This window comes from Lissotriton helveticus, chromosome 2_1, assembly GCF_964261635.1.
Source record: "Lissotriton helveticus chromosome 2_1, aLisHel1.1, whole genome shotgun sequence".
In the NCBI taxonomy this organism is placed as follows: domain Eukaryota; kingdom Metazoa; phylum Chordata; class Amphibia; order Caudata; family Salamandridae; genus Lissotriton; species Lissotriton helveticus.
This window is the reverse complement of record NC_136059.1, coordinates 746,169,607-746,193,470: the sequence shown is the minus strand read 5'-3', so window position 1 is coordinate 746,193,470 and position 23,864 is coordinate 746,169,607.

Below are 23,864 nucleotides of genomic sequence, written 5' to 3'. Positions count from 1 at the left end.
GGTGGGCAGTGACAGTTGTGCAGAGTGGAAGGGACTGTTGGGTGTGTAGAATGAAAGGCGGTGGTTAAGGTATACGGGTCTGGCGTTGTAGAGGGCCTTATATGCATGGGTGAGGAACTTGAAGGTTATTCTTTGTCAACTGGGAGCCAGAGAAGATCACACAGGTGTTGTGTGATGTCGATGCAGCAGAGGATGTTTACTAGTCTGGTTGTGGCCTTTGTGAACATTCTGGAGCTTCCAGAGGAGTTTCTGATTGATGTTGGCATAGAGTGCGTTGCCGCAGTCGCGTCTGCTGCTGATGATGGCATGGGTGACCATATGTGGGTGGGTGTGCCATCTTCTGCTGCATAGTACATGTAGTGCTATAAGAACAGCATCTGACAAGGCTGCGTTGCAGCCTGGCTCCAGCGGTCGAAACCAATATTTAACAAATAATCTGCCATATGGAGAGAAAAGATGCTGCAATACTGGCCACTATAGTTGTAGGGAACGTGAGTCACCCACGGTGAGCTCATTGGGAGTGGGCTGCCTGTTTATGAGGCGCAGCAAGACCAGGGCCTAGGGAGGGAAGAAGCCACCCTAGGCATGCCTCCCTTCTGCACTGCTTGTGTGTAGCTTATGTAAAAAAACAATAATTCACTGAAAATAACAAAGGTTAAAGTGATGGTATAGTTAGGTTACAAAGTCACACAGAAGCTAAAATACTGAAATGCACCAGTTATAGTTCAGTCAACTAACTATAACTTGTGCCACTGTCACACACTGCCTATGACCTTATATGCTACATCTCTCTAGACATGATAAATGACAACATTGATTACATCATTGAAGGCATGGTGAGCTCAGGCGTGACGGGTTATGACCCCCACCTGTGGCCAGGCAATAAACTGAAACCTGGGGGAGATGTGCGCCGGAGTTCTGAATGGAAATGAGACAAGAAGAGCTGTTATGGAAGACTTATTGGTAAGGGGCAGAGGTAAAAGAAATAGTGGCTATCAAAGCCAGATCTAAGAACTTGGAAGCGAGATCTCTGAGAAACAACCTGCAAATAAAGGGTAGTCCTGAGAAGATCAACATGGAGTAACTAGAATACTATGTGGAGGCTCTCTTACAGTCTATTTTTAGAGTAGATCAGTTCACCCTCCCGTTTGCGAAAAACCAAGCCCATCGCCCACTGGCATGGCAGCCCCAGCCTGGGGCCCTTTTCAGGCTCATAATAGCTCGCCTCATGAACTTTTGTGACCAGGATACAGTCTTCTGCTCAGTGTAAGAAAAGGGGACCATTTTTAATGAGGGCAACACCACAAACATTTTCCCGAACTTCTCACTCGTAGTGAGGAGGAATGGCGTGAGTTCCTCCTATTGAAAAACTCCTATAACAAGCTGGAATCGAATGCACTATGATATACCAAGCAAGGCTCTCGCTAGAAGGCAATTAACAAATGTATCAGGGCCCTAAGACAGCCACCACAATTCAGGAGAAGGGACACATTTGTGGAATGCATGTTGCACACACTTCTAGGTCACCTGCAATGCCTGTACAGCATAGTGACTCAGAGTGAGCAATTCAATGAAGACGACTCAATGGCTACCACTCACTACTATGTGAACAAAGAACAAAGACTATTTGGCATGAACTGGCTATGACACCCCTAATACTACATCACAACCAGCAGTGCCATAGCAGTGTGCATCCTCCACTGGGCAATACCCGCACCCTTTACCTACACTGGGAAGCACTAGGAATTATACAGTCTGTGGAAGAATGGTGCCCTATAACGTTTTATGCAACATTATTTATTATCATCTCTTATTAGTTCAGACCGTTATCAGTAGTAGTTGTTTATTTCTTTATCTTATGATAGAAGTATAGTCTTGGGGGACTAGTGAATGTTGTTGCCATGATTGAGATGATGATGCAGGTGGGGTGGGAAATGAATGAGTTGCTTGTTACACTACTGCATCACCAAGGCACAGTATGACATGAGCATTTATGATACAACACAGGAAATTGTGTTTTCCCATTTAGCAAATGGCACACACCATCGCACTTTATGTTATGTTACTGACACACACATGTCTGCAAGGTAAGGCATAAGCTGCAATAGCATATCGATCGCATCCTGTAATGTAAGAGGCCTCAATGACCCAAGGAAAATAGGATAAGGGAAAGCATACTTAGATTGACACAATATAGATATTGTATCTGGACAGGGAACACATTTAACCCTATATACCGAGAATAGGATAGCCAGTAGGTGGGCATTAAATATATATGGCTCCTCTTATTCATCCTACTAACAAGGAGTCCCAAATCTCATTAAGAAAGGGGGTTCCATTTCAACAAATGCACTCATGCTCTGATGCCCAGGGAAGGTTTGTGATAGTGCAAGCTACTCTACACAGCACTTATGTGACACTGGTCAACATTGATGGACCAAATATAGTTGACCAGGCCTTCTACACGTCAGTGTGGAACTGGAACCAACTACTACAATGACGATGCAAACCATTTTATGAGGGGGCTACCAAAACACCTATTTAGGAACTGTTGCAGATAGATCAGCATCCATGGACTAGCATGGCATTGCCCTCCTGGCGGGTATGAACAAATAGACATGCTGGATTTGTAAAGATTAAAAGGTGAAGGCACCATCACATCTTCAGCACATCACACCTGGTCGTGTCTTGAATACTGGCTTGCAACCAGAGATGGCTGGCGGAAGACCAGAGTTGTGGGTGGCTGAATGGTTGAAGATAAAAACCTCCCCCAGACATTATCCCATCATTCATCGGTTCTGCTCAGGATTACAATTCCCACACACAAACCAACCTGGTTTTTTGTGGAGCTTTAGAGCCACAGCTCTGCTTGATTCAGTGTTTCAAGAGGAGTGACACTCCAGCATAATAGAATTCCTTCAGGATACATTAGAATCAGTAAACAACATAAGTACCTTATGAGAGGCATTCAAACTTTCCATCAGAGGTATTATAGACCGCGCAGGGACCAACAAGTTCAGTTTTACCATACTCACCTTGGGCCTATACAACATTCACACGTTGAACTAGTAGTCCTGCCTAACCAATTTACTAATTTATTCTCTCTATCAGTTTGCCAAAAGTTCTGATCTAGGACGTATAACTGTAGACCATTACTTACCAATCCTTGTCACATTACTATAAGTCCTGTGGATCAGAGAGTTAGCATAAACAGATAGTATTTAGGCACATTTTCGCTTCCTATAATAACCACAGACTCGGGGAAAGTTGTAAAACCTTTATCAATGATAGATTTTTTGAGTCAAATGAAAAAGGGCCACAATATGGTGACTATAAATTTTACAAGCCAAAATATAACCAGTAGGACATAAAGTTTGTAAGAAATCACAGTAACACCTTTAGACATTGGTACCTGGGAAAGGTGAGAAAGGGAAATAGCACACGGACATCTCACATTGATTATATTTACCTAGAATGGTGCAATGACCAATCCTGGCCACGGGCTGGGGCAAAATTGGGACCAGGACCAGGCTCCTGACTAATCAGGTGCCCACGAGACAAGACAGGTGCAGATCAGGACAGGTGACCTCATCTAAATGCAACGCCGTTGTCACACCCCTCTCTCTCTAGGGAACCCAATTAATACACCGATTGGGTAATCGATTCTTCTGACAGAGTGCTCCGCCAGCACCTCTGCTCTCGATGGCCTATTGAGTGCTTTTTTATGTCAGCGACAGGTCAGCTATTCAGACAAGTCAGACAATTTCTCTACCTGCGCCTACCATAGTTGAACCATTTCAAGGGCAATGTACCACCCTAAATGCCAATCTACGTGTTCCCCTTCAGTGATTAGTTGGAAAGACGAGGAGAGGTCATCACACCATACTAAGATAATATAATTTCAATTCAAATCATATTGATTGAATCCCCACCCACAATTTTATTTTCCCATGATTTTATTCTGCCCAACAATATTGGTACACATTTTGAATACATTGTATTTGGTAGCTTCCTTTCTAGAGGTCATTTGAGCAGGTTCCCAGGAACATCGTGGGTAAGAAGTGGGCTGGCAGAGGTTCAATGCCAGTGCTTCAGCAAATTCAGTGTCTGAGTACGCATGTGCAGTGTCATCCAAGACAGAAGATGTGTCAGTAGTCAGGCCTAAAGTACGAGCTAGTAGCAAAGTCAAAAAGGAACATATCAGAATACAGAAATAAATGAATGACTGTATACCACTTATCTCTACTCTATCCCCATTACTTGATTTTAACTTGTGCATTAATGATTAAGCAGAACAAGCAAGGGTAATACAAGCTGCAGCATAAGCATTAGCATGTGAAACATAGAGCAGTCATCTTTAGTTCTAGTGCGCAGAAGCAAAGATTTCCCACCAAGCAGAGAAGACGTCATGTCACGTGAGTGTGACAGATGCATGCGCAGTGAAATTCCAGCGTTGCGGCGGTAATTTTAATGCATTGGAGTTAGGGTTAGTAAAAGCACATTGAAAAGCTTCCCCTAGATACTAGAAATGTTGTGAGATGTAAATATTAGTAAACAAAACATGTTGGTTAATATATTATAAGTTATTTACAGAGGGCTGAGTACAAGCAAGTTTCGAAATATGTGAATCCTTGCTCCATCAGGTACATGTATAAGCAAGCAGGCAAGTATTCTCAGAGCATTATGTGCAGAATTGCAAAACACTGAGCATCAGCTGCAAGCACCAGAATGCCAATAAAAACCTTGTCCAGATCCCAAACAAGCGGCTGCCATTTGAGGGCTGGAAACTGAATATGACACAATAGATCAGGAGATAAAATATTTTTCCCAACACTCAGTTGGCATTAGCAAATGGGTAGGGTGGGATGCCAGGGCAAAACCTTGCCCAGAAATTAAAGACACCATGAGCCCACATCAAATATTAATACAATGATATCCCTTTATGATGCAGAGCACTTCAGTACTAGAACCATATCAGCAACATTCATTTATTCTATGCCTATCTATACCATAAGTACCACACTGCCTCTACTAGGAAGTTATCAAACTACCTGGATGTGATTGCACTGAATGGCTATCAGCTGGCCAACTTGATTTCCTAGTACAGCTCATATCACTGAAGGAAATCAAAGAAGCTCTAGCCAGCCTCCTGACAAGCAAGAATCCTGGCCTAGATGGCCTAACTGCACAGTGTGAGCAATTGCACATGAGGTCACAGGACGTGGTTCTGGAGGCATCACCACCTCCTCTCTGCTTTGCTCCTATGGAAGCACTAGCGGTACAGGCAACATCACTTTGATCTAGTAGGTTAGGTACGCGTGACTATTAGCTTCATTCATCCAGTCTGCAGTGCAGACTTGGGGTCCTTGGAGTACAATAAAGGCAGAGGCAGCATAGTCCCATTAAAAGCATAGTCCCATTAATCTACCTCTGTTGCGGTCACTGGAGTAAACACATTGGCGAGTTGGCAAACCACTGTTCCAGGATGAGTGGCATTCCATTTCAGCAAACAAGCAGATTCTCAAAATTCATGCAGAGCAACAGCTCTACATCACTATGATTAGCAGACGTGATGTGATGTCCACCACTTCCAAAAGACTGGCTATTAGCAATGCAGTTCTGGGCACCACAGGTCACTGAGCACTCTACAGAGTGAAAACGTTTGGAAATGGAACCAAGAGAAAAAGTCTGGTGCCTCATTGCATACATAATGTCAAGACAGGATGAACCAGTTTGGTGTGATTACTTTTCACATTGTATTTTCTATCTGCATTGCAGACACAGGGGCAGATGTATCATTGTTCCCTTTTGCGATTTCTAAATAGCGATTTTTAAGGAATCGCTATTTAGAAGTCTCAAAATGGAATGTATGTAAAAAATGTGCTATTTTCTTGCGATTTCTTAGTCTTCCTTATTTGAATAATTTCCCATGCATTCCTAATGATTGTGCATTATTTTTTAATTTGCGAATCGCATTTTGCGAATTCACAATTAAGGAATAATTTCAAGGGTGCAGGGGTGTCTCAAAGACACCCTGCTCCACCCCTGAAATTTACATGTGTGTGCATATGGCGCACATACATGCCCTATGGGCATGTATGTGCGTCACATGCCACCGTCACAAATGCCAAATAGGGCATTTTCAAATGAAATCGCAAATTATCACCAACTACAAGTTAGTGGTAATTTGCAATTTCTTAACCCAAAATCGCAATTTTTAAAAGCCTCATACATCGCATTTAAGAAATCGCTAAATTTGCGATTCCTTAAATGCTTAAGCAAAATAAGGAATCGCAAATTTTTGCGATTCCTTATTTTGCGATTTTTTTATACATTTCAATAAATGCAAAAAAGCCGTTTGCAACTCGCAAAGGCCAAAATTCGCAGAATTTCGGCCTTTGTGTATCGCAAAAGGCTTGATACATCTGCCCCACAATCTTTGTGTAAGTTGATGGCTGTCCCAGCAGGTAGTGATACGACTGACCCCAAGTAGAATTACCCATAACTTGAGCACACTAGGTTAAATTCTCTTCATTTGACTGTCATCAGATCTCCGGGCTGGCTACGCAAGGGGGTAACAAAAAGAGCAGGCCCAGCCAGGAAACATCTCAACCTTTAACCCATGAACTTTCTGTCTGACACCTCCCCCCCACCAGGTTATGGCAGAATATCTAAATGCAGCCCTGTATCCCTCCCTCCACACGTCATTCTCTAGGGCTACACATTTCAGCTCAGGAACACAGGCAATAGACTTCCACCATCTAGGAGGATGCGATATTTTATATGCACGGAACAGTATTATGTCTTGTGTGTCTCCTATTGAGAAAGGCAATTCCAATAATTGGCTGAAGTGGGCTCACACACATAAGGTGACATGCTTTATCATTGGCCATCCGGGTTGGGCTGTCCTGAGGGAGTTCTTAGATATTCCTATTTTTCCTGATTAACAGTGGTGCTGTTACTAACTAAAAATACCTCAAGGCACACCACTGAGTGTCCTTTTATTACATTGGTACCTTGGATATGAATAAAATAAAATACTATAAGGTAATGGAGGGGTATGGCCCCGGATATTATGATCCTTACAACCTTATATTTTTCACCAACATGTTTCTGTCCTTCCTAATAGCCTCCTAGATCTTAGGCATTCGTCATGGAGGGTTATAAGCTTATTCCCTACTGTATCAATAAGTGAGGGCCAGGAGTACATACTTATGCTATGAATATGAAGCAAAACAGAGAGGACCTACCTGTCTGAGGCAAAGATGTCTGAATTAGACTGCTTGAACGTTTAGGAGATACAAAACATATACTTAATTAAAACATCTCAGACATATAAGGCAAGAAGTCAGCAGGTATATTATTCTCAGTTTTCCCTTATATCTCAAGCATGGCCTGTTAAAAATCATTTTATCAGCTAACAAAAATACATATGGATTGCAATCATTTCATTTCTGTAGATACACAACCTTTGTGGCACACGTGGGAGTATAAAGGCAGGCACACAGAAGTGACAAAACACGCTTGAAACAAACACAAGACATGCTTTGGTACATTGGGATCCTGTGTAACCTTACCTATATTTTAGTAGCTACTAGCTTCATGGAGTGTTGAGAGGGGCACTTCCTGTAGTCACACACTGAACATTATAAATGCCACAGTTTTTTGCCCTTCCCTTGCGTTCTGTTTGCATTTTATCTTTACCCTGTGAAAGGCAAAATATCCCTCTGTTGCAAATCCAAGAGTCCAGAGTTAAAGTATGGGAAGATATTAGTTAAAACGCACTCAAACACTTCATCAAGTAACAGTGTCCTCTTACTAATAGACGACTGGTCGATGGCATGTTCAATTCGTCTTTGTTTTTAATGGAGTAGAAATTCGTAATTATTGACCTTGATGGTGAACACCCATTTGCATCCCCTGTTTGTGCAGGAAGTTTACATCAGCCTGCCAGTGCAAGGTAAATACCGCTCCCTACTCTAGGGCTGTTTGAATGTAATGGGGACTTTTTCTTTCAGTTAGCAATCTTGAGGATAATAGTTATTGTCTAGAGTGAGAATTAATCGCAGTTTTCTTATGCTAAAATAATTGTTTCCAACAGGGAACAATTACTTTGTTAGCATGGAGGCCGTCAGGGGGCCAGTAGAATCGCCGCTCTGCCTCGTTATGTGTCCGTGACCCCCGGACTACACAACCACTAGGGGATGCTGGGGATGTGGTCCTATCAACCAGCTTCGTGCCTAGTGGTCTGCATGCACTCGTCCCATGGTCCTGTGGGGCTAAGTAATGATATTCAGTTGAATGTAGTCCTTACCTCCCTGGAACATATAGTTTCTTCCAATATTTTTCCAAATGATCCAGTAAATAAAGCCAATGTATACCAAATGTTCTGGGAAGATATTCTTAGGCCTGTCAATGCCTCAGTCGAGGATGCCAGCCGGGAAGCAGTAGGCTCTTCATAACAATATATGCATGATCTGTTAAAAATATCACATATATATATATATATATATATATATATATATATATATATATATATATATATATATATATATATATATATATATATACATATATATATATATATATATATATATATATATATATATATATATATATATATATATATATATATATATATATATATATATATATATATATATATTTATATGTATATATTCACTGAAACAACCATAGGTTTCACACGTTATAGTTAGCTGGACATTTCACTCATAAAAAACCTTTGAAATTCCCCTGTTATAGTTAGTTCAGCTAACTATAACTCGCGCACCGGCAATGTACTGCTGATCACGTCACATATTATATCACTCATGACATGGTCAGTGACATCGCTCATGACATCACTGATGACATCTCAAATGATATCACTGATGACATCCTCCAGTGAATGTGTGTTTTCCTGAAAATTCATTATGTTTATATAACTATATCTCAAGGTCGATGGAAGAATAAATGGGTATATAAGTGTCTAAACTGATGATTTTTGTGTGTAAAATTGATTGTATAACTGACCTATTAAGTGTATCTTAGTGAATGCATGTATTAATGAGTAATGTTGAAATATTTAAATATCTGTATCAGTGTCTTACTTTGTGTATAAGTGGCTGCATGGCTTGGTGAGTAGCTTCATGAGTGTCCATATAGGTTATTAGTTGTTTTTTTGAGTATCAGTATGAGTGTCTGAGTGTCTGAATGGTTCGGTGGGGGATATTACTTAGCACATAGATGCATGAATGAGTGACTCACTGTTTGTATGTGTTTTAAAGACAGCATGTGTACAGGACTGTACAGGTGGATGAGTGTGTGTATGGGTGTGTTAGTGAGTGAATGACTGTCTTTATGAGTAAGTACATATGCTTTAATCTAGTATATGTGAGTATTGATGTATGTAAGTGAGTATATGTGAGAGTGTGAGATTGGAAGAGTTCCTGTATAAATAAGTATGTGTTTCTATAAGTGATTGTTTAAGAGAGTAAGTATGGGTATGTTTCTGTAAAAGTAAGTGTAGTGGTTTGTGTATAGCTGTATATGCAAGTAAATGGATGTTTGATGTGTGTAAGTAATTCTATGGATGAGTGTCGGTGTGTAACAGCATGTATAGGTGTATGACTACATATGATGAGTGATTACATGTATGAGTGACTATATAGAAGTATTGGTGAATGAGTGGATGTGTATGTAGACGGTGGAATGGCTGTATAGGTTGTTGTAAGTGGTATTGGTATCTCCATTTTTTTGAAAATTTTAGTTTCTGTTTTAGAATGTGTGTATCAACGGTTATATTACGCTGAGAGCAGGTCTACCACTCTGTCACAAGGATGATGTGATCAGTGATGTCATCAGTGATATCATTTGAGATGTCATCAGTGATGTCATGAGTAATGTCACTGACCATGTCATGAGTGATGTAATATGTGACGTCATCAGCAGTGCATTGCAGGCGCGCGAGTTATAGTTAGCTGAACTAACTATAATGGGGGAATTTCAAACGTTTTGTATGAGTGACATGTCGAGTTAACTATAACATGTGTGAAACCTATGGTTTTTTCAGTGAATTTCTAAGGTTTTTTTAAATGCTAATTCCTACCTATAACGTTTGTGAAACCTATGGTTTTTTTCAGTGAATTTGCAAGGTTTTTTAAATTCTAATTCCTAACTATAACATGTGTGAAACCTGTGGTTTTTTCTGTGAATTTCAAAGGTTTTGTAAATGATAATTCTTAAATGCATTACTTATTATATTTCTTTCTTTTTATACTAATTTCCTAAATGTTAATTATAAATATTGATACTTATTTTATTTTTTAAATTTAATTTCATATTCCTAATGTAAAATAATAGCAAAACTAAATTCAAAAGTATTTTTTTATTAATTACATTTTTTTTAATATATTAAAATTAAATTCTATATAATTCCTTTTTTATTCTTTTTTTTCAGTATTCGTACCGTACGCGTATCGTGATTGTCCAATAAATCGTCCCCTGCACGTACACGCGCACACGTTACAGATACGCTTTGACATTACACTCTCCTTGCGGAATTGTAATCATTCAGCCACTACCCAAGTACTCATGGTGAAAGTGTGCCTTAGGGCATGAACTGCTTCAAACACCTATAGACTATGCATCCAGTGTTCTATGCACCGACAAACTTGTCTTTTATACCTTCAATTACCCAATCTGTATTCTTATACTTCAAGTAAACACTATCATACTTCTGTTTCAGTATTGTAGTGACCATACAGCACTATGTGTTTATCTATTCACTGTTCTAAAAGAATTCATTTACTACATTAAACACTAATCAGCAGATGTACAATACGTGCTACATCCCCAGAGATATGCCAGTTATTGTATACTGTGACATCACCTCCTTGTAGCGCAGGGCTTTATAATGTGATGCACCTTCCATATGCGTCACATTGTAAATACCACATATCATGGCACATATTTTGCACCACCAGTGCGTCACAAAAGTTACGCAACAGCTGTGTAAAAGAAACACAAGGGGGTTGTAAATCCACCCCTAACACATACAAATTCATCCAGGCAGTTTCACCAGCCATGCAAATTGAAGCATAGACTTGTAACATATTTATGTGCATATGTTGCATTCAAGTGTTTCGGACGTACTACAGTATACTATAGGTAAACAGCTTATAGATTTATGCTGTAGCACTTCCTTATAGTTCTGCACTTTCACATTCACCATACACATTTAGGGGCCGATTAGGATGGCGGACGGACTTGCGTCCGTCCGCCACCCTTGAGGAGGAGGGAACGTCCGCAGGGGCTGCGGCATTCCCTCCGTGCTGATTAGGATGTGACCGCCAGGGTGGCGGTCACATCCTCTATATTTAACATTGCGGCGGGTGCAGCTTCAAGCTGCACCCGCCGCAATGTTAAAAAAGCATGTTTTACATTTACATGCACAAAGCGGCCGGCACCGCACGGTGCCTGCTGCTTTGTGCACGCAAATGCAGGGGGGTACCATAGGTACCCCCCATGTGCACCCTCCACCCCCCATTCACCCAGGGGGCCCGCAACGGGCCCCCAAAGTGAATGTCCGTATGCTTTTCCATGGCGGAAAAGCCGCCGTGGAAAAGCATGTATTCATGAACATCCTAATATGGCGGACGGTGTCTCATAGACACCGCCTGCCATGTTATAGCTTTTCCGCCACGGTCGGAAGCCGACCGCGGCGGAAAAGCGGCAGACGGAATTCCAGACCCACCAGCCATCCTAATTTGGCGGTGGGTCTTTGGAGGCTCCGCAGCGGTTTTTCCGCATCCTCCAGGCCGGCGGACACTTCCGCCGGCCCGGAGGATGCGGAAAAACCGCCATCCTAATCGGCCCCTAAATGTATTCATTCATTCATTAATAAACTTCACATTCATTCTGAGAAACTTTTATACACTAACATAGAAATATAGGGCACATTAGGATGGCGGACGGACCTTCATCCGTCCGTCACCCCAGATGAGGAGGGACCGTCCGCAGGGGCAGCGGCGGTCCCTCCGTGCTAATTAGGTTGTGACCGCCACTCTGGCGGTCACATCCTGTATTTTTAACATTGTGGCGGGTGCTGCTTGAAGCAGTACAAGCCGCAATGTTAAAAAAACATGTTTTCCTTTGCGTGCACGAAGCTGCAGGCACCGCGTGGTGCCTGCCGCTTCGTGCACGCAAAGTGTGCACCCTCCACCCCCCCTTCACCCCTGGGGGCCCGCAACGGGCCCCCAAAGAAAAGTCCGTATGCCTTTGCACGGCGGAAATGCCGCCGTGTAAAGACATCCTAATATGCCTGGCGGTGTCTGATAGACACCACTAGACATGTTAGAGCTTTTCCGCCGCGGTTGTAAGCCGGCCGCTGCGGAAAAGCGGCGGACTAAAACGAAGACCCACCAGCCATCCTAATTTGGCAGTGGGTCTTTGGTGGGTCCGCAGCGGATTTCCTGCATCCTCCGGGCCGGCGGTGGGAAATCTGCGATCCTAATCGACCCCATAGTTCCTTCTTTGACCAGTGAAGGCAGTTCTAAAAAGAACTGTTTTTCTTTCTGTTTTTAGTTTTCATTTTTTTTGGTGTTTTCTCAACAAGTTTTTGGGGAAACCAAAAAAATGGAACTGGAACTCAAAAAGTATCCAACACGAACAAAAGAATAAAAAAAAAACAACTAATGTCGAAGACAGCGATGCTCCTGCATCCTACGTTTCACCAGGTCAATAGACTGTTCCCCATAACACAAAAGTTTATCACAATAAATGCATAGAATTCTAACATCAGCAAAATCACAAACAATTTGTGGGTGTGGACTGCTTGCTGGAAAAGCTGCAGTTGATGTTCTTGGTGCAGTAGCAGGTGGGTTGTCCTGCAAGCTCCGTCTTACAGCTCCAGCAAAGTTGTTCGGATGCAAGTTCTTCACCTGTCGCACAATATTTGCTGGGCCAAAGGAGTATTTCTTAGATGGATCACCCCTTGAAAGAGTTGTTTGGCAAATTTTACAGGTTACTTTTGGAGCATTAACCTTTTTTTACCCTTCTGAAAAACTAAAAAACTTCCAAATTACAGCTTATTTCCTCTTCTTTGGAGGTTCTTCAGGAATGAAATCTCGATCTGAAGAATGGCTGGAATATGAGTCCATCGCTGATATTATGGTGATCTTCCTCCTATTTTACAGGATTCTCAGAAGAAATGCTTCTTCTTAGAAAGCCAAAGTAAAATGATTAAAATGGGACGGAACTTTCAACATTTGCAATAGGAACTATTATGAATCAATCAAATCTCTACTTTTAAAGTCACATGGCTTCCGTACGCTTAGGCTGAGCTTACGGTGCTCTTACGATGCGAGTACGCATGACGTTCCACCGCGATTTGTATAATTGCTTTTAAAAGTAATATACGATTGTCCAAAGTTTAAAAAAACTATTTTCATAACTACTCTAGATAATGTATTCTATTAGTATGTTCATTAAATATATAAATTTATCTTTTTAAACAATTAAAAACATTCGTGCCTTTCGCATAAGGGGCGTCGTACATGACGTCACACAGAAACTTTGAAGCGACGCATAACGTCCAAGCGTATTTATAGCGTATGCGCGGGTACGCGCTGAGAATGATTACCAGTACAAACTATGGTGCAATCAACCTCTCACTGTCAAATCAGAGCACAAGGCGCCCTACAAGAATAGTTACAAGTGGTCACTCATTGGAGATCCGATACTGGCCCTGCCTCTGCGCACATGAAAACCCCGCCCATGTCTTTCTCTGTTGTTAATTATTGGTGCACACACTCACACTTGCACATGCGTGATGCACGCCCGCCCACATGTTCCCAGATATCACCACGTAGCTTTCTTGCTATTACTAAGCCTGGAAGCCAATACATTAGCCAATAGGAGGTTCCCCCGGGCCGTCATTCTTCTAGACTGCGAAAACACCACCAATGACGACCCTGGACCTAGTTTGGTCGACCCCCACGGTTCCCATATAAAGCGGATACTTTCTGTGTCATATTTTTTAAATGGTGCCCCATGCTTTAGCCTCTATTGATCCAATTTGCGCATTCATATTAGTATTATTTTTTTACTGAGTCACGTGGCCCTCCCAGCCATTTTGCTTTACTTTTCTGCGGCACATGCTCTGTTCTTCATCGTATTTGTTCCCTCCTAATCATCCTGTAACTTTTTTAATATATATTGCTACCTCACGTGGCCTTCCCAGGTCTCTATTCTTATTTTTCATATATGGTTAATCATAATATTTCCTTCTGCGTGACAGGGCCGTCCTACGCCTTTTTAAAATAAATTGTGTTTGCACGAATTTCTGTGTCGTGTTTGAACTGTGCCCCGTGTTTTAGCCTGTATTGGTCCAATTTGTGCATTCATATTAGTATTATGTTTTTTACTGCGTCACGTGGCCCTCCCAGCTCTATTTTCCTTTTTTTTTCTCCCATGATTTTTAATATTTATTACTGTCTCACATGGCCTTCCCAAGCCTGTTTTCTTACATATTATACTTTCATAAATATGTATGTTCCATTTTTTGTGCTACACCACATGCTTTGTGTTTCAACATACGTACTCTCTCTTAATCATCATATTTGCTTTCTTTTAATCCTCCCCAGACACAAAATTTCTTGCTTCCTCACGTGACCTATAGTTGTTTTTTTTGTCCTCTAGTTGGCCTACAAAAGTTTTGCCACCTCAGACTAGCATACATTTAATTCATAATTATAATTGGATGTATAACTTTGACACTACAGTGTTGTACTAGCCCTTTATTTAGCTTAGGTTACCTAACCATTTTTCCTTCTATTGTACATCTTTTTATGACATGCTTTCACCAAAATACATGTTTTCAACACTTCACCACTTCATGATCAGTCTTTTAATTGCTCGCTTTTTTGAAACTGTAATGGTAATTGTTTGTCTATGATTAAAATGTTAATCTTGATAGTTACGTATACCAAGGCTGCTCATGTAAATGCTACTACTGGGCCTACAGCAGTAATTGTGCCACCCACACAAGAAACTCTAAATATAAAAATAAAGCGTATCACTGCATGGCCTGAGCGCCCTTTTGTTAAACTGTTATGTTTTGAAACTGCATCCATTTCACAGGCCTTACCTCTGTATTTGTGTAGACTGTACTCTATATCCCTCGCTTAAACTTTCTGCACACGACATATTTTTCAAACTACATTCATATAAAAAAGTTATTTTGCATTAACTTTTTGTCTTTAAGAAACGTTTGTGTTAGGTTGTTAAACTAATTTCTTCTTTAACAAATGTTACTTTTTCAAAAATAATTTGCAGGAAGCATAACTAGTGATAATTCACCAGCAACTGATCAATCTTCACAACGTGATCCATCTTCACAACGTGATCAATCTTCACAACCTGTACCAGGTACACCATGTTCTGCTACTTGTAAATAGTGTATACTATAGCTAATAGCGTATGATGTACATATTGGTTCCTCTTTAGAAGCTCGTGTGCTTTCATATATTTTTACAATTTAATTGATGCCTTTTTTCTCAAACATATGTCTCTAAACACCAAATATATGTATATATATTCATTCCTATTACAGTTACTTTTCTTTAAGTAATAATTTCCCAAAAATTAATGTACTGAAGTTCTCTACTCTGAAACCTATGATTGGTTTAACAGTCAGGTTCGACTGTTGCTCAACATATACTTTTGTTATTATGTTCTCAGTTTGCAGAATGCTACCCAACTCAGCAGCCAGTAGCCCAGATTTTTACTAATGTAATATTTCTGAAGAATTATGGACTGAAAATTGCAATGAACCTAATGGAGTCATCACGTTTGACTTTCAACAATAATATGACACAAGTTGTGGGTTTGCTGTATGGTCTCCACATCTTGGGACATTCTAAGTCTATATATCCAGTGTATATTGGTTGGAGGTGCTCAAAAGAAGGTGTTTATGTACCCACCCACCAGGGTAACGATAATATTTGAGACCAAAGAAGGCCCAGAACGCAAAATTATTACAGCTACACCAGAGCACACTCTATCATTATATCTGTAATCCTAAACAGAACCCAGGTCAGTCCAGAGAACAGACATCACTGTGGGGCAGTCTCCCACCAGAAGTATACTGGTGGGAGACTGCCCCACAGTGATCTCTGTTCTGTGGACTGACCTGGGTTCTGTTTAGGATTACAGATATAATGATAGTGTCCTCTGGTGTAGCTGGATTAGGATGTCTGGAGTGCTATGCCTTTTCACGGCGGCATTTCCGCCGTGCAAAGGCATACAGACTTTTCTTTGGGGGTTGCGAGCCCCCAGGGGTGATGGGGGGTGGGGGGTGCACTTGGGGGGTACCTACGGTAACCCCTGCCTTTGCGTGCACGAAGCGGGAGGTGCCTACAGCTTCGTGCACACAAAGGAAAACATGTTTTTTTAACATTGCGGCGTGTGCTGCTTCAAGAAGCACCCGCCGCAATGTTAAAAATACAGGATGTGACCGCCAGGGTGGCGGTCACATCCTAATCAGCACGGAGGACCGCCGCTGCCCCTGCGGACGGTCCCTCCTCCTCTGGGGTGGCGGACGGACGAAGGTCCGTCCGCCATCCTAATGTGCCCCTAAGTTTTTAATTGTTAGCATTGCTGTTACGATGTCCTAATGTACATCTTTTTTTACATTTAGAGTCTGTTGAAAATAATTGTTGTCTGCAAGCAAGGTACTTCAACAACATACATGCAAAAGTTATTGGTAAGTACCCTCAATGAATGTAAATACACAATATCTTAATTAAGTGTTATAAGTCCTTGGAGTCTTTAGAACGCATTAACTCTCCAGTTCACATTTGTCTAATACAGGGAGTATGTAACTCTCACTCAAATAGAGGCATTTGTAAGGGTCTTTTTAGAGTTACGTCCACCATGTGGGAAAGCTGCCTGTACACCCATCCAACTTATGGAGTCATTACCAAGTTTTCACTAAGTGATGAGAGATAACTATGTTTACCATGTAAATACATATAAAGTTTTCATTTCAAACAGCTATTGACCTTTAAACAATGCAATGTTAATAACAAGTTACTTTTCACTATTTTCCCAACAGGTCCAATGCAGCAGATGGCTCCACCTTAACTTTCTAAAACCAAATGTAAATGTTACTTATCTTTTACTGCTTAGATATGTAAAACATTTCTTTTTAAGTAACATATGATCGCATACAACATATCTAAGTAGACATTTGCACACTCCAACAATCAAGTATTGTGTCTGAATTATTTTGCAAACTATTGTTGAGACAAACTTCTTTCAGCTGTCACGATTTGCACAATCCTTTTAGAGTTGGACCAGACTTCCTCTAACATTCCTACTTAATTTTCTTTTTGAAATTCAGCCATTATTTTGTTTAGGTGTTGACATATACATTTAAATCTTTCTCCTCTTTAAAGGTGAAGAAGAAATACCGCTGCTCTACACATGATTGTTCAATGGTACTCTATACACCACTATTCCATAGTCATAATCAAAAAGGTGTGTTTACACTCAACAAAAAGAACAATCGTGCACTTTTTATACTGGAGAGTAAACAAAACAAACGTACTTGTTGTTCTTTTCTTACTGACATATAAACTCATCAGTCACTCCTATGGCAAGCTTTTGCAATCCTGAATACTGAGTGCTACGTTTTGTGTGAGACGATGCCCATGCATAACCATGCTAAGTTTTCTTTAGCTGCATGGACACATGTAGTGTAACCTGTCAAACACTTTAAATGCTACTCTCCCACTAGTCCTAAAGGCGGATGTAGAATTCAACCGTTCATCATAAAATAGAATTGGATGTCACTAAGTACAAAGTATTTCTGTATTATGTAAGCCCTAATGTGTCCCTTAAAGATTCCAGCGAAGTCCAGACATATACTAACTGAAACACACCAACCATTAGTAACCTGTAAAATTTGCCAAAGAACTCTTTCAAGGTGTGATCAATCCAAAAAAATACTCCTTTGGCACAGCAAATATAGTGCAACACATAAACAACTTGCACCCCAACAACTTTGCTTGAGCTGCAACACAAAGATTGCACGACAACACACTTGCTGCTGCACCAAGCACATCAACTGTTGCAACAGCATCTTCAGCAAACCGCCCATACTCACATATTGATCTTGAATTTGGTAAACTTAAATTTCTATGCATTTATTGCGATGAACTTTTGTGTTATGGGAAATAGTCTATCAACCACATCAAAAATAAGAAACAGGTGCATCACTGTCCTCAATATCAGTCATTAGACATTTATCAAGCTTTTTTGTTGTAAGAACTACCCCGTCCGAAAGCAGTGAGAAATGTGCACACTTGCTGCCTTTCTTGGCTGGAGTTATCAATTATTCTAAAATAATTCAATTCAAAATGCAGACCCTTTATTCAGCCTTTATGGTAACTACTAACCGTGAATGGCAGTGAGTAATTTGCACACTTGCATCCTTTCTTGCGTCCTTTCTACCGCACAGTGTGTGTACTTTGTGCACTTGCATTGTTTGCTCAGATGTTTGATACCCATTTCTCAGGCTCCCACTGCGGAATCCGAGGCACAGCCTGTGTAATGGAGTGGAAAACCCACTTCCTTTACAAAGCCGTGGGTAGTTTCCACGTCTGCTGCCTTTCTTAATTTTCAACCTATTCTGCATCCACCAGCACAAACACACCTACCTGCTGCCTTTCTTGACTGTCTTTGCCAACTATTATTCTAATTCAAAGTACAGACCCTGGAAAGGGCCCAATGTTGTTATTTTTCAACACTGTGGTACAAAGTGGGAACTTAGTGCACTTGCTTTGCTTCCTTAGATGTGGTAGTCATTTCTCAGCCTCCCACTGCGGAATCTGACACCCTGTCTGTATAATAAAAAAGATATCCAAAGATCCACTTCTCTGACAAGGCAGAGGGTAGTTTGCGTATCTGCAACCTTTCTTATTTTTCACCTTATTCATCTTCTACTCGATTAAGACACCATCCACACGTACACACATTTACTTGCTGCCTTTTTTGGCTGGGGTTATCAATTATTCTTCAATTTAATATTCTAATTGAAAGACAAGGCCCTTTATCGAGCCTTTTTGTTGTAACTACTTCCCCAACTAAACACACTAGGTAATTTGCACACTTTTGCAGCCAAAAAAATGATTAGAAACTTTAATTAAAAATGTTGTAGCTGGTCAAGTTTCAATATCAGGAAGAACTTTTGTAGCTGTTGCAATTATTTTTCATGATGGACCTTTTCATGATGGACCTACAACATCTGGACATTACACTGTTTATGTAAAATCTCTGAAAGGTTGGATACATTGTAATGATAGTCAATTCGTTTTTAAGCAACGTTTACCTAATATTTTTAAAGCCAACATTTTAAGATCAAAATTTGGCCTTTCAGGATGACTGCTGTTAAGGTAGATTAGTCTGGTGTTGTACAGTATTTTATAAGTGAGGGTGAGGAGCTTGAAGGTGATCCTCTTGTTGATATTGAGGCAGTGTAGGTGTATCAGGTGGTGGGTGATGTGGCTGCTGCAGGGGAAATTGATAATCACAAGGGTGGAGGTCTTTTGGAGTTGTTGTAGCTGTTGTAGGTGTTTGGTTGGAATTCCTGTATAGAGTGTTTTGCCACAGTGTAGTCTGCTGCTGATGAAGGACTGTGTCACTGTTCTTCTTCTTTTGTTTAGGATCCAATTGTATATGTTACAGAGCATGTGGAGGGTGTTGTAGCAGCACGAGGAGACAGTATAGACTTGCTTACACATAGAAAGGGAGGAGTTGAGGATGAATCCTAGGTTGTGGACATGGTTGATAGGTGTTGGTGCTGTCCACAGTGTAGTCAGCTGGCATAAGTCATCCGAGGCTGAGGGGATGGGTCTGAGGATGAGTACCTTCATTTTGTGCGAGTTCATGTTTAGAGAGCTGCTCTTTATGTAGTTGGTGACGTTGCAGCCTTTCTTATTTTTTACATTATTCATCTTCCACTCAATCAACACATTATCTACACATACACACACCTACTTCCTGCTTTTCTTGATTATGGTTATCAACTATTCTTCTATTTCGTATTCAAAGTGCAGGCCCTTTATCGAGCCTTTTTGTTGTAGCTACTACCCCGGCTGAAGGCAGTGGGAAATTTACACACTTACTGCCTTTCTTGGCTGGGGTTATCAATTATTCTTCAAGTAATTCAAATTTCATATTGTGATTCAAAGTCAAGTCCCTTTATGGAGCCTTTTTGTTCTAGGTACTACCTCGGCCGAAGGCAGAGGGAAATTTGCACACTTGCAGGCTTTTTTGGCTGGGGTTATCAATTATTCTTCAAGTAATTCAAAGTTCAGGCCCTTTATTGAACCTTCTTGGTAACTACTACCCATGAATGGCAGTGGGTAATTTGCACACTTGCGTCCTTTCTTGCGTCCTTTCTACCGCACAGTGTGTGTACTTTGTGCACTTGCTAAACTCCTTAGATGAGATACCCGTTTCTCAGGCTCCCACTGCAGAATCCGTCTAACAGTCTGTAATGGACTGGAAAACCAAACACCCATATCCTTTACAAGACAGTGGGTTCTTTCCGCATTTGCTACCTTTCTTCCTTTTCACCTTATTCTACATCCACTACCTCAAACACACCTACCTACTACCTTTCTTGCCGCCTTTGCCAAGTATTATTCTAATTCAAACTGGAGTCCCTGAAATGGGCCCGGTGTTGTATTTTTTCAGCCCTACCGCCCACAGTGGTAACTTAGTGCACTTACATTGCTTTATTTGATGTGGTAGCCATTTCTCAGGCACCCACTATGAAATTTGACGCCCTATCTGTATAATGAGGTGGAAATCCAAAGTTCCACTTCCCTGATAAGGCAGTGGGTACTTTGCGCGTCTGCAGCCTTTCTAATTTTTCACCTTTTTTATCATCTTCTCAATCAACACATCATCTACACATAACACACACCAACTTGCTGCCTTTTTTTGGCTGGGGTTATCAATTATCCTTGAATTTCATATTCTGATTCAAACTCGTGGCCCTTTATTTTTTTGTTGTAGCTACTACCCCGGCCGAAGGCAGTGGGAAATTTAGACACTTGCTGCCTTTCTTGGCTGGAGTTATCAATTATTGTTCAAGTAAAAAAAAGTAAAAAAACATACATGGATGACAAAGTTACTGGAGTAATACTCTGTTCCCCAACACAAAAAAGGATTTTGCAAAAATTATATGTACGAATGTTTAAGGAGCTGCAAAGGAACTCATTACCCGGGAATCAAAAAATATCATTAGGGACCGTGTGGGGAACACCAATGCCCCCAAGGCCCCAGCCGGCTCCCCGCGTCCTTCGAGAACCGGCATTGCTTTGTCAGAGAGAGCAGTTTATATGCTGCTCTCTAACGAGACACAGCAGCTTAACTTTCTCTCTCATTCAAATATGAAACCGGTTTGCTGTGCTAAAGTGGCAGCCGCGACGCTCCCACCCTACGATACCAAACAGCAGTGTCCCGGGGGTAGACACCCCGGGACACTGCAGGAGTCGGCCCTGAGACATGGTGGTCCCCAGAACAATCAAGAGCTCTAGGACGGTGGCCGCACGACCCCCTCCCAACAATAAAAAGCCCCAAAAAGTGGTAATCCCCAGGGCTGGGAGGTCCGTGCCATCACAGACCCCCCTATTTTAAATATTACTGCCCCAGGAAGGTGGCGGTCCCCGGGGCACGTACGAGGGCCATGAGCCCCCCCGCATACTTCAAAATAAAAGATGGCTGCCAACACTTCCTAGTTTGAAGCGCTGACAGCCAATCAGCATGCAGCTCGTGATTGTACGGATTTCCGTACGTGTACGCCACAATTTTTCCATTTAAAATATATATATATATAGCCTAAAAATCCATGAACGACCCCCTGAGGATCAGGATGTTTCTACCCTGCCCCCTTTCCTTATTTCTCAACTTTGTTTTACTGTTTTCTTGTGACTCGGTTCTAGCGACCAACGCGGCTGCCAACACTTCCTGGTTTGGAGTGTTGACAGACAGTTGACAACCAATCAGCATGCAGCTCGTGCTCGTAATTGTACGGATTTCCGTACGAGTACTGAACTCCGTCTCTAGATATCGCTATGATCTTACTTGTAATTTTCTCAGAAACTACTGAACTGATTTACACCATTTAACAACAAGCACAATCTGCGAACCGAACTCTACCTCTCTGCCAAATTTGGTGTAATTCCGTTCAGCCGTTCGGGTTGTAGCCCTGGCTAAAGGTCCCTATGGTAAATTGCATGAGGATAACACGTTTTGGGACCCCCATTTTTTCTCGGCCCCCACTTCAAGAATCACCCCCAAACTTTCAGGGAAGGAGCGGAACTAAGCAGGCCATTTTTTTTCTTGGAGAAATTCACGAAGTTTCGTCCACCGGCGGCAAAGTTATTCCAAATAGTATGTTGTGGATTTCCAATGGAAACTAGGTTCTAACTATAACTACCTACTGGTGACCTATCTGATTGTACGGAGGCTTAATTGATTTAAAGAGGTCCACAGAATGTCATCATTCATGGCCTGTGTATCTGTCTTCAAACGAAACACCCACTGCTGTTCATATCTCAAAAGTGCTTTGCTCATATCCGTATGTCTATGTTCCGGTTTTTCTATGACATATCATTCTGTTATCTGTGGTATGCTTTTGCTCTTTGAACTGTCTGGTAATTTAGTGTACTGGCATACCCTGCAAATGCCACAAGGTTGATGGCCAGTAGGGGTGGGAATTATCCACAAAGTTCTTTGGAGTTTTTCAATATTGAGGTTCCCAGAGTTTAGAATACCCCAATGTTTTTTCACAAGCACTTGGTTGAAGTTCTTTTAGAATGTGGTTACATAGATAGGTCTAGGTTGCCGAGGTTTTTTAGAAGTACCCGGCAGGGTTTCTATGTCAATGGATTTATTTTTCAACAATTATACTTTTTTATGCATGTATTTAATTATGCTTGTGGTATTATTGTAGCACAACCCTAGCCAAAAGTGCTGTTCAGGGACAAAGAAAATTATAAAGTCAACAAAACGTACTACCTTTTCTACATTGGAGCAGAGTAGGGATGACCTGATGGATATAATGATGTTGTTCCAGATCCTGGATGCATGCATTGGGTGAGAAAGTGTATTATTAGGTGTGGTGGATGGTAGTCCTCTACGATTATTAATGACACAATACCTTATTAGGCCCAGTTAGGTCTCAATATTTCAAACCTGAGCTCAAATCTTGGTAGCTTTATCACAGAGCAGACAGGTTTAACTTAGCAAGAATGTGTATTCCATGTATAGGTACTAAAACAGTTAAAAAGTAGAAAATAAAACGCAGTAAAAATCCAACTTCAAATAATAAAAGTAGAGAAAATGTTATTATGCAAATGGTTATCAATGAATCACTCAGGTAGTACCTAAAAAGCACGGCTTATCACCCAAGAGGGTATCCAGGTTCTTGCTGCTAGTGCCAGTCGAAGAGCCAGCACTTGGGGTCCTTCCTGTGGGAAACGACCTTTACAACGGCTCATTCACAACGAAGTGCCTGAACCACGACTCCTTAACAATGACTGAACCTGAATCCCGAGTCTTTTAACCACTAATGAATTAAGAACTACCTCTGGCCAGTAGATGGCACTCTTGGATTGTATATGAAATATGTATTACTATTGCAAAAACGGTGACTGGCTGTATTTTATATGGTTTTGTAGAGTGGATTTTTTTTAGCAAAGTAAGTGTAGGAAACGGTAAATACTTTAAAATGTAAGTATTTTGGTAAGCATTAAAGGTAAGTATTTTGTGTAATATATATGTATATA